Source organism: Schistocerca serialis, chromosome 1 (genome assembly GCF_023864345.2).
Source record: "Schistocerca serialis cubense isolate TAMUIC-IGC-003099 chromosome 1, iqSchSeri2.2, whole genome shotgun sequence".
Taxonomy (NCBI): Eukaryota; Metazoa; Arthropoda; class Insecta; order Orthoptera; family Acrididae; genus Schistocerca; species Schistocerca serialis.
Window position 1 is genome coordinate 827,752,228 of NC_064638.1, and position 12,839 is coordinate 827,765,066.

General features: G+C 43.1%; 1 protein-coding gene across 10 annotated transcripts in view; it reads left to right on the forward strand.

Annotated features, from left to right (window-relative positions):
- Window positions 1–307: 307 nt before the first annotated feature.
- The window catches only part of LOC126484627 (glutamate-gated chloride channel), a 724,772-nt gene continuing 712,240 nt past the window's right edge, over window positions 308–12,839 (forward strand). For 3 of the 10 annotated variants that reach the window (XM_050108280.1, XM_050108267.1, XM_050108275.1), the window contains exon 1: window positions 316–392. The gene's annotated coding sequence lies outside the window, so the exon portion shown is untranslated. Of the gene's footprint in view, window positions 393–12,839 lie in introns of all 10 variants that reach the window. The other 7 variants (XM_050108232.1, XM_050108236.1, XM_050108217.1 and 4 more) reach the window with 4 other exon arrangements.

The window sequence follows — 12,839 nt, forward strand, 5'->3', positions numbered from 1 at the left end:
CACGTTCGTGAGATAGGGACACCTGCAGGGGAAGAATCTGTCTTCGAAAAGTGGGAGGTATCTGCAGAAATGCAATGCAGACGGCCCCAGGGGAAGGAGGCAGGCGGCCGCCTTTGCGCGTGTATCGGCGTGTGAACAAGTGTCGGTGGCGCGGTACACCTGTACGGCGGGCGCTGGGCGTGGGCGGGGACGGCCAGGTATCCGCGCGCAGCGGCGCTGCAGCTGCCATGGCGACGGAGAGGAGCGGAGCGGAGGCTGCGAGGCGAGCGATCGATAGGCGCGGGCGCAGCGCGAGCGGCGAGGCGAGGCGCGGCCCGGCAGCGGGCAGCCGGCACCAGCAGTGGCGCGACTACCGCCGCACGGGCCGCACGCCTCGCCACGCCGCACCGCAGGTAGGCCGCCGCTGCCGCCGCCGCCGTCGCCGCTGCCACTGCCGGCGCAGCCGCCGCTGCCACGCACGCGCGCCCCAGCCCGCACCGTGGGCCGCTAGCCAAACCACGCATCCTCGCCACCCCGTGCGTGTTTGTGTATGTATGCGTGCATGTATGTGTGTGTTTATGCGGGTGCGTGGCTACGCGCGCGCGTTAGATACGCGGTGTCTATGGGTGGGGCCGCGCAGCGTTTCATTGCGCTACGCCGAGCTGCTTTCCAGCCTGCCAAAATCTTTATGTCATCTGCCGTATCTCTGAGCCTCCGGGCGATGATCGATTAATCTATCCTCTCCAATTACGCCTCGAATGATTCATCGAAGGTTATTTTTTTAGAATATATTCTCACAGATCTACAACGGAGAGACATGTTTTTCCTCGTACGCGAAATTTATAATACGTTACGCCCTAATAATGTTCCTACCCGCAAGCAGCAGAAAGTTTTCGACATGTTCCAATGTCCACATCATTAGGAGGAAAGACGAAAGCAAACCTTAAATTCGTCGTAATAGTTCCGGAAAAGTGCGACGCGTCTGTTACGGAGACTAAGACGAGATACTAGTGCGACCTATTCTACAGTATCGCTCTAACGTTTGGTGATCTTGTCAAGCAAATCTGACGGTAGACATCGAAATAATTCAGACTCGCGTAAGAATTTGGTAGAGCCTACGCGGAAGAGTAACAAAATTGCTTTGGAACCGGAATAGGAATTTTTCGAAGGAAGGGACGATGATCACGTGAAACGGTTTCCCGTAAAATTTACAGAATTTCTTTTCTAGGTAGACTGTGCCATAGTTCTGCTGCCTCCGTCGAATATCTTTGGAAGGAGAGATGAAAATAAGATGGCTCAGATGAGGGCGCATTATTTCTAAATGGGTTAGTAAGGAGAGGGAACAACATTGTTAAGATGTGCTGACAACTATGGCTAGTGGCTTGGGAAGTACACCTGGACTTACTCAGATGAGGAAGCCTCGTACTTCCGGCTATCACAGCGGACGTCTACCCACGTGGAACTCGACTGACGGCGTAAATGGGTTAGCATGGAGAGGGGACAACATTGTTGAGATGTGCTCTCAACTATGGCAAGTGGCTTGGGAAGTATACGAGGACTAACCGTACACCAAAATTCTATTTACACGTGATGGTAACTAGTACATAAAATTGTAATCCCGTACATTTTCTTCTACAAGTGAAGACACATATTTGTCATATGTAAAGTTACTTACATCTGGGTATGAATAAAGTTGCAGAAGTATGTACATCTTCTGTATATACCAATGTAATGACACATTTTAATTTATGTTCGTGTATAATATTTGTGTAACACTCAAATATGTGACAACTGAAACGTAATGTTTGATATCGTTTATCACGGTCAGTGGTAGCAAATAGAAGTTCCACAACCAGCATATCTTAACTTGGCATCGCGACTTTAATTATACATGTCAAATCAGTCTTTTGATCACATATAGGCCTGTATTTTGGTGCTTCGAAACGGTTATTGTGTCAGCACTCACTTAGAGCTTGACAACAAAGGCATTTTTAACCTTTAGGTATGAGGTGACGTGTACGACATACGTGTAACATGCATGGACGCAGAAAAAACTTGACAACATTTGAAACAGACTTTTTTTTTGGCTCGCATTGAGGACGCATTTTTGTGCCTGAGAAGCTGACGATTCAGTTTAGACGCAGCAAATCTGGTAACGCAGGTGGTCTAGTTAAAGGAACAACATGCCTCTGTTGTCTATTTTCGCTCGTGTCGTTGGCCTGCCGCCCAGTGAAAGCTCTCTTTTGTCCACACTTCAGCGTTCTTCAGCGCACATCGTTCTCCATCGAAATCTTATGATCGAAGAGTTCGACTGGTGGCGATTTGTTGTTGCGGCGTTGAACACGTAGTGTATGAAAATGACGCTAAAGCGTTCGTTCGCGTAGGAAAATTCAGCACGAAGGCGGGAGTAATTAGCTGCTGCCAGTTGTATGGACAGTTAGGCCTAACGAAGCGGCTGCCTCGTACTTCCGGCTATCACAGCGGACGTCTACCCACGTGGAACTCGACTGACGGCGTAACACTTTCTGTGACAGCCAGCACACTGTACCTGTGGGCAGAACAGAGTAACCACATCGGCCTCTTTTGCACATTGCAGATCCGCCATATTTCTGCGGTAGCCGAACGTTGCGACAGCCTCTTTGGAAATATCACTGCCCGTCGAAACACCAAACTTTGGCGTCGCAGTATGGCATTTCATTTAAGAATGTTAACGAAAATGTAATGAAATGCAAGGGCAGAAGGCTTTGAATCGGATGTTGTGACTGATGCAGCAAATTGCGTGGTGGCGACGCAGCATAATGCGGACTGTGCTCAGGACACGCTGCGCTGACAATTGTAACTGAGTATCCGAATCATACAGGGTTCTGAGTACGCGATAACAACCTTCTTGGCTGCTGCTTCAGTCAGTAATCCGATTCCCCTAGCATTAAATGACTAGCCACAACTATTAACAAGAAATTCGCTTGTACTTTTCCCAGGAGTTAATCACTTAAAGAAGAGTTTCTTTTTTCTGATTTAAGTACACTATTAACTACTTCAAAATAGTACTGAACAAATACGTGATAGTCGGTTGCAGAGATCGTATCGTCAGTTTTGTTTGGTCTCGAAAACTTTTTTGCGTATTGAGTATCTGAATATAATTGAGGCTTTCGAATAGCGAGACGTTGCTCACTATCGTTAGAGGTTTAGATTGTGCCAGGTGGACTCTGAAGGCACAAGGGGGGTGAGGGGGGGGGGGAGGGGTTGTCACTGCTATATTGATTAGGAGGCCATCTCAGAGCATATCTCACGAGATCCGTCAGTGTGTTTAGATGCTTAATCAGATTGTTTGATTCAGAAACTGAAGTCACTTCCTTGGATTATAAGATTCTTTGATTGGGTCAGTTTTTTTAATATATCCGTAATGCGTATGTGAAACTCCGCGTCTCAAAGCAAATGAATGAAAGCATGACAACACATCATTTTTCCACCATTTATGTAAATAGCCAATGACATCACACGGGTTTCATTCTTTCTTACCTCATCCTAAGTGGCGATAGAAACATTCAACGCAATTTAAAATTAAGGAAAAGAACACGTAAGGGATGAAGAGCGATAACTGCAAACACCATGGTGTTATTTCGCGTTTTTCTGTGTGTCGCATCACTGAGCACTCAAATACAAGTAATGCGTTAATACAATGGTAACACTTCTTTGTTTCTAAGCACGTTTCTCATGGTTTACTATGTTAAAGAACTAGCTCTGTGTAAAAAAGGACAGTGATTAGTCAGACAAACATAAAACTAGGAAACAACGATATGAACTAAGTTTTGTCACTGCATTAAATAACTGTACCACCATCGAGAATAACCTAGAACAGTGTGAAATCGGTGTGGTGTTATTGTCCTTCTAAATAAATGATAAGCTACTGACTGGTTGACTTCGTTCAGGATATGCGTATGGTGTGTCTCAAACCTTTAGGTTCAAAATTATACATACGACAAACGATCATAAACCGAGTATTTTGAGACCGGGACCCAGTGTTCTGAAATGAATATTTCGGGTGGTGTGAGGTTTTAAAAAATTAGCAGTGTACGTGATGCACGTGTTTCTAAACTACTTAGTTTCTGTATCGACGTTAGTTTCATTCGTTTGGAAAACAATACAAAATTGTAATGTGGCCGCGCTACCTGTGACTTCCTATGGTGTAACATAACGTCACTTTATGGTTAAGACCGCTTTAGAAATTGAAGGAGAACACACTGGTAGAGTCTTAGCTAACTGTTTCATTGTAGAACAGACAATGAGTATATTTGAGAGAGAGAGAGAGAGAGAGAGAGAGAGAGAGAGAGAGAGAGAGAGAGAGAGAGTAAATATCAACATTCTACACTACTGGCCATTAAAATTGCTACACCACGAAGATGGCTGTACGCGAAATTTAACGGACAGGAAGAAGATGCTGTGATATGCAAATGATTAGCTTTTCAGAGCATTCACACAAGGTTGGCGCCGGTGGCGACACGTACAACGTTCTGATATGAGGAAAGTTGCCAACCAGTTTCTCATACACAAACAGCAGTTGACCGGCGTTGCCCGGTGAAACGTTGTTGTGATGCCTCGTGTAAGGAGGAGAAATGCGTACTATCACGTTTCCGACTTTGATAAAGGTCGGATTGTAGCCTATCGCGATTGCGTTTTATCGTATCGCGACATTGCTGCTCGCGTTGGTCGAGATCCAATGACTGTTAGCAGAATATGGAATCGGTGGGTTCAGGAGCGTAATACGGAACGCCGTGCTGGATCACAACGGTCTCGTATCACTAGCAGTTGAGATGACAGGCATCTTATCCGCATGGCTGTAACGGATCGAGCAGCCACGTCTCGATCCCTGAGTCAACAGATGGGGACGTTTGCAAGACAACAACCATCTGCACGAACAGTTCGACGACGTTTGCAGCAGCATGGACTATCAACTCCGAGACCGTGGCTGCGGTTACCCTTGACGCTGAATCACAGACAGGAGCGCCTGCGATGGTGTACTTAACGACGAACCTTGGTGCACGAATGGCAAAACGTCATTTTTTCGGATGAATCCAGGTTCTGTCTACAGCATCATGATGGTCGCATGCGTGTTTGGTGACATCGCGGTGAATCCAAATTGGAAGCGTGTATTCGTCATCGCTATACTGGCGTATCACCCGGCGTGATGGTATGGGGTGCCATTGGTTACCCGTCTCGGTTACCTCTTGTTCGCATTGACGGCACTTTGAACAGTGGACGTTACATTTCAGATGTGTTACGACCCGTGACTCTACCCTTCATTCGGTCTCTGCGAAACCCTACATTTCAGCAGGATAATGCACGACCGCATGTTGCAGGTCCTGTACGGGCCTTTCTGGGTACAGAAAATGTTCGACTACTGCCCTGGCCAGCACATTCTCCAGATCTCTCACCAATTGAAAACGTCTGGTCAATGGTGGCCGAGCAGCTGGCTCGTCACAATACGCCAGTCACTACTCTTGATGAACTGTGGTATCGTGTTGAAGCTGCATGGGCAGCTGTACCTCTACACGCCATCCAAGCTCTGTTTGACTCAATGCTCAGGCGTATCAAGGCCGTTATTACGGCCAGAGGTGGTTGTTCTGGGTACTGATTTCTCAGGATATATGCACCCAAATTGCTTGAAAATGTAATCACATGTCAGTTCTAGTATAATATATTTGTCCAATGAATACCTGTTTATCATCTGCATTTCTTCTTGTAGCAATTTGAATGGCCAGTAGTGTATGTGCCGTTCTAATCCACCCAATGAGACTAGCGGTCGATACTTTTGAACAAATGCAATATGGTGTATCTTGTTTATGTTTATATAAAACTAAATATTCATTTCCGACCATTAATACTCAGTTTAGCATACCCTATCATTTTTATAGTTTTGACACTAAAGATTTGGGACTAGAGGTATATATTAATACCATACTGACAATAGAGGCGGCAAATTTCAGCATTGGAGTTTGTGAGTGTACTGCGAATAGCCCCAGTCGTTCTTATATGATTTAAAGTCGCTTTTTATACTGGCACGCAGTGTACCTAATTACCGAATTCAAGTCACGTCCTGGTGCTTAAAATTTTTTTTCCGTTATTTATGTCAAATAAAGGCTATGTTACAACAATCCACTTCGTAGTGACTGCTTGCCGTAGTAGGTTACAATCGGCAATAGATGGGAACGAGTTCCAACGTGAGTGCCTCCACGAGTAAAAGTATTTTACGAAGTATTTTTGATATTTCGTACCAAATCGATTTACTAATCCGTCGACGGAGAAGCCTAATCTTGTTCCTGAGCCCCATCCCCTGATTACGGGTATCTCTCATTTTCCTCACTGACAGCCCTAGTCGAGGATCGCCCTTACTTAAACCCGAGTATCGAGCTGTCAGAGATCTACACGTCTTAGACATTTGAGCTTCTTTAAAAAAAAAAAAGAAAAAAAACAAGTTTCCTAATTCAGATTTTCAGCAGTGTCCTCAAACCGGGAAGTAAAATTGTGGAATGTATCTTTCAAGAAGCCCACGACAGATGCTTTTCTCGATTCCAAGCTAATGACGTCGATATTAGCGGGTTGTTAAATATCATCCTTCATTATTTCGAATCGCGAACTTTGATAAGACTACGGGCCAACGTGAAGAGTAATGTTTGGCCTGTTCATGGCATGTCGGCATGAACCATAGGCATGGCACTTAGGCACTGTAGCAAGTTTCTGTACTACTGTTCTTTGCTTTTCTCCACATTTGTGCTTGTATCCCTAGTTGAGTGAGCGTAATGAACCTCGTAAGTAGTTGGCTGTAGGCCAGCCGGTAAAAGTGTAGCGAATTTGCTCGTCTTGTGTATATAGATGATTTCTTTCTTCTTGTTTTGGGAGAAACAGCACTGTCGTTTTTGTGAGGAAAATATCTGGCGGTAGTGAAGGACTAGCACTGACGTGTCAAGACGTCGTAGAGTACGCACTGTTGGTTTATCCAACAGGAAATGCTGTCAGTGACGTATAACTTACTACGACAGTAACAGCCAACAGCAAGAACTTAACACCGGTTTTAGTAATTATAATATTAACGGTAGGCAAAATGGTTCGAACCGTATGGCGCATCGGACAATCAGTCAGCGATGTAAACAGATAAACACTGAAGTGCTGATTTTAGTACCATTCAAAGTTATAAGTTTTCTAGGCAAAAATTCTACTTTTCTTCAAATCATCCAGATTTCTCCAACCTAATTTACGGAAAAGTATCACAGACGAAAGGTTGCTTTCTAAGTTTGTTAGACATTTTTTGCTATATTGACTGCGCCAGTGAGCCGAACACTCTAGGGAAACAACTTGAATGTGAAACTAATAAATTTTATATTTTTGGGTTGACCAGCAAATAGACGGCCAAGTTTGTTGGTTCAGATAGTTCGAGAATATGTCGCAAAGATGCTTAATAGTTCTCCCACTCGAAATCGCGAACTTATCAGCAGAGTATCTTGCAAAGTTGTTTTTGTCCTGTGTAAAACAAAAAATGCGGCGTGTGACTGTGGGTAATTGGCGCACGAGATGGCAAATTATTTAAGACATTAAATTCGTGTTCGGGAGGAATGAAGTTAAAATGACTGTCCCACATTTATGACACAGCTCTAAATTACTTCAGGCAAATCCAAGGGCGATATCTTCGACAAAGACCAACTCTTTTCCCCATTTGAGTCAAATCCTATCCAGCACTCTCATTATCTTGACGAAATATTTAACTTTTTCATTCGTCCTTTTATGTTCTGTCCTGCGGATGGGTTTGGAATTTAACCCAGGACATTGGCGCAAAGTCTGCTGACAAGGATCTTTACGTCACCACCATACACCTTTTTGCCATAAAGACAAATGGGAAAAATGAATGCATTACAATGATGACTCGGGTAATGTTATATCGCCTTTTCCTGCAGAATTGTGCTTCCCATCGCCTTTTGGTTTGTTTATAATATTCTGTACTATGAATTTCTTAGAAAAAGTCTGAAGATTTACATAACGGCTTTGAATGTTTTCATATAGGCAAAGCAAGCTTTTATTTCTCGGCTACACTTAGTATAACTGTTACATTCCGTAGTGAAGTTATCATACTAAGCAGCAATGCTAAAGCTTTGGTAGCCTTCGAAACGGGTACCGAGATCAAACATAAAGTTTAGGTATGCTGAAGTATTCGCTTGGTTAGCTTGTTATTGTTTGTTTGTTTTAGAATTAAATTAATTCTGATAATAGCCTAGTGGTTAAAGTCGAAGTGAGATACTGTTAATTAATATAATAACATCAACCAAAGGTGAATTAGGGGTACTGTAATGTGGTCGAATTAAGGCAGCGATTATATAGGAAATAAGTCACTAAAGATAACAGATAAGTTTTGTTATTTGAGGGACAAAATGATGAATAATGGTTGAACCAGAGCGTATGTAAAATGCAGACTGGCAATGACAAGAAAATATTTTTTGTAAAAGAGAAATTTTTAATATCGCATGCAAATTTAAATGTTAGGAACTCTTTCCTGAAGGCATTTGTCTGAAGTGTAGCCTTGTATGGAACTGAAATCTGGATGACAAACAGTTCAGACAAGAGTAAAACAGTTGCTTTCGAAACGTGGTGCTAAGAAGAATGCCGAAGATTGTGTTGTTAGTTCGAATACCTAGTATGGGCGTACCGAAAAGAGTTGGGTAAAATAGATATTTGTGCCACACACCTGACTAAAAGAAGAGATCGGCTAATAGGACAAATCCTGAGGCATCAAGGAATAAGCAGTTTGGTTCAAAAATGGTTCAAATGGCTCTGAGCACTATGGGACTTAACTTCTGAGGTCATCAGTCCCCTAGAACTTAGAGCTACTTAATCCTAACTAACCTAAGGACATCACACACATCCATGCCCGAGGCAGGATTCGAACCTGCGACCGTAGCGGTCGCGCGGTTCCAGACTGTAGCGCCTAGAACCGCTCGGCCACTCCGGCCGGCTAAGCAGTTTGGTAACAGAGGGAAGTGAATGTGGTAAAACTTGTAGGGGGAGATCAAAGCTCCAATACAGTAAGCAGAGTAAAACGGATGTACGTTCAGTAGTTATGCATAGATGACTTACACAGGGTATACTTGCATGGAGAGCTGCCTCTAATCAGTCTAAAGACGTAACAACAACAACAATCTCTAAAGCTAATAACTGTGAAGTTACGTAATAACGTAACAGCGACGTGTGTAAACGTTGTGTAAATACACGTTTTCACAAAAATAGACAATAATTCTCTATTATACCTGCGAATAAATTAGAAATATTTAAAGACTGGGAGCTATCTTCATGAATAGTGCTTTTTCCAGTTTGCTTATGCCTCAGTTCATAACACAGAAGCTCACAAATACTTCTCCCTAATTTTGACATCTAATAAGAAGAAAGCTTTAGGACCTATACTGCGACAAAGACGGTGGGGCAAGAACGCCCAGAAACATACCTAAACTCGAATCCTCCTTTTTTTGAACACAAGTAACTTAATAATGCCGCACACCATACCACTTTATGTTCGGTGTGATAGTGCTGCTCGCTTATTGGTTGGGTCACATTATCGAGTAGAGCAAGTGCGGAGTACTAGAGTTATCTACAGAAACCATCTGAGAAAATATGAAAACTCCCGAGTAGGCAGGAAAAATGCCATCTTACATCAGTATCTGTGGATTAGAAATAATGTAGATTACAACAATACTGCTTCCTGCCTCTCTGATCTGCTGTAAGTGGGTAAGAATATAAGAAGACAGCCCTTGTCGCGGTAGATTGCTATTGGTCATGTCTGTATTCTCAGATTCTTCGACGCGTTGGTCAGTCCATTTAAGGGGAGTGGACGGACGTCTCTCTTAACAGCCATGTAAAGTACTGCACCCGTTCGTGCAAAGAGCGCGGTGGTTAAGACTTAAGGATTGTATTCTGGAGAACAGGAATTCCTTTCCGATCCGGACGCCTTTTTTACCACAGCTTCCCTAAATTATTGCGGGTAAAAGACATGATGGTTTCCTCAACGACGTCGCAGTTGATTTCCTATCTCGTAGTGGCCAATGTGAACTACTGTTCGGTCTCTTATAACTTAGATATTGACGTGATGGTACGCTCTAACACTCTTGACACTTTTGCTTCTTTCTGTTCTCATTATTACTCTTAACTGTTGTAGACATTTGAACAATTGTGGCTCATAATGAGCCTTCACGGAAAAAAAGGAAGAACCGCTTTATATATGTCAATGACTGCACTACCATTGGGTTACCCATCAAATGAGTACTGTTCAGGCACATGGCCCAACAGTTTCACACCTAAGTAGCGTTTATTCAGCTACGGCAAGTCATTTGCGTAATATCTGATGTACTTCTACTTACAGCAGCTAGATGGCTCCCGGTACTAACTAGAGAATCTCCCTATCGCACCCGCCTCAGATTTAGTGGTAAGATGGCTCGGTGGAGAGCCCGTCAAAAACTGAACACAGATCAAGCATGAAAATAGGAAGAAGGTGTACTGAGATTTGAAAAAAAGGAAAATAGAAACAATGAACGGTCCAAGCTTGACAAGTGCTACATCGAGAGAAATTGAACAGTCGCGGTGTCGTGGTTAAGTGGTTATGGTGCTGGACTGGAAACTGCACGAGCGATTTTCAACACTCCATCGTGCCTGCTTTTTTTTCGTTTTTTCTACCCCACAACATTGTGAACTGTCCATCCGATCATTGAAATGTTTGTTGTCTTTCTGTAGTCTTGGCAGTTTTCATACTATACATTGGTTATAGAATACGAGTCATGTGGTAAGAATACGTTTCCGTCGCAAGTAAATGTGATGAATAGTGAGAGCAGCCGAGATACCACATAAACCTCTCGCGGAAATGAAAACAACAAATAAACGGGTGTGAACTATGTTACAACAAAGCAATTCAAGAGTCCAGACTTCCAAAACGGAGCGCAACTTGAAAACCTCGTTGTTGTTGTTGAGGTCTTCAGTCCTGAGACTGGTTTGATGCAGCTCTCCATGCTAATCTATCCTGTGCAAGCTCCTATATCTCCCAGTACCTACTGCAACCTACATCCTTCTGAATCTGCTTACTGTATTCATCTCTTGGTCTCCCTCTACGATTTTTACCCTCCACGCTGCCCTCCAATGCTAAATTTGTGATCCCTTGATGCCTCAGGACATGTCCTACCAACCGATCCCTTCTTCTAGTCAAGTTGTGTCACAAACTTCTCTTCTCCCCAATCCTATTCAATACCTTCTCATTAGTTACGTGATCTACCCACCTAATCTTCAACATTCTTCTGTAGCACCACATTTCGAAAGCTTCTATTCTCTTCTTGTCCAAACTATTTATTGTCCATGTTTCACTTCCATACATGGCTACACTCCGTACAAATACTTTCAGAAACACTTGCTGACACTTAAATCTATACTCGATGTTAACAAATTCTCTTCTTCAGAAACCCTTTCCTTGCCATTGCCAGTCTACATTTTATATCCTCTCTACTTCGACCATCATCAGTTATTTTGCTCCCCAAATAGCAAAACTCCTTTACTACTCTAAGTGTCTCATTTCCTAATTTAATTCCCTCAGCATCACCCGACTTAATTCGACTACATTCCATTATCCTTGTTTTGCCTTTGTTGATGTTCATCATATATCCTCCTTTCAAGACCCTGTCCATTCCGTTCAACTGCTCTTCCAAATCCTTTGCTGTCTCTGACAGAATTACAATGTCGTCGGCAAACCTCAAAGTTTTTATTTCTTCTCCATGGATTTTAATACCTACAAATTTTTCTTTTGTTTCCTTTACTGCTTGCTCAGTATACAGATTGAATAACATCGGGGAGAGGCTACAACCCTGTCTCACTCCCTTCCCAATCACTGCTTCCCTTTCATGGCCCTCGACTCTTATAACTACCATCTGGTTTCTGTACAAATTGTAAATAGCTTTTCGCTCCCTGTATTTTAATCTGCCACCTTTAGAATTTTTAAAGAGATTATTCCAGTCAACATTGTCAAAAGCTTTCTCTAAGTCTACAAATGCTAGAAATGTGGGTTTGCCTTTCCTTAATCTTTCTTCTAAGATAAGTCGTAAGCTCAGTATTGTCTCACGTGTTCCAACATTTCTACGGAATCCAAACTGATCTTCCCCGAGGTCGGCTTCTACCAGTTTTTCCATTCGTCTGTAAAGAATTCGCGTTAGTATTTTGCAGCTGTGACTTATTAAACTGATAGTTCGGTAATTTTCACATCTGTCAACACCTGCTTTCTATGGGATTGGAATTGTTGTATTCTTCTTGAAGTCTGAGGGAATTTCGCCTGTCTCATACATCTTGCTCACCAGATGGTAGAGTTTTGTCAGGACTGGCTCTCCCAAGGCTGTCAGTAGTTCTAATGGAATGTTGTCTACTCCGGGGGCCTTGTTTCGGCTCAGGTCTTTCAGTGCTTTGTCAAACTCTTTACGCAGTATCATATTTCCCATTTCATCTTCATCTACATCCTCTTCCATTTCTATAATATTGTCCTCAAGTACATCGCCCTTGTATAGACCCTCTGTATACTCCTTCCACCTTTCTGCCTTCCCCTCTTTGCTTAGAACTGGGTTTCAATCTGAGTTCTTGATATTCATGCAAATGGCTCTCTTTTCTCCAAAGGTCTCTTTAATTTTCCTGTAGGCAGTACCTATCTTACCCCTCGTGAGATAAGCCTGTACAGCCTTACATTTGTCCTCTAGGCATCCCTGCTTAGCCATTTTGCACTTCCTGTCGATCTCATTTTTGAGACGTTTGTATTCCTTTTTGCCTGCTTCATTTATTGCATTTTTATATTTTCTCCTTTC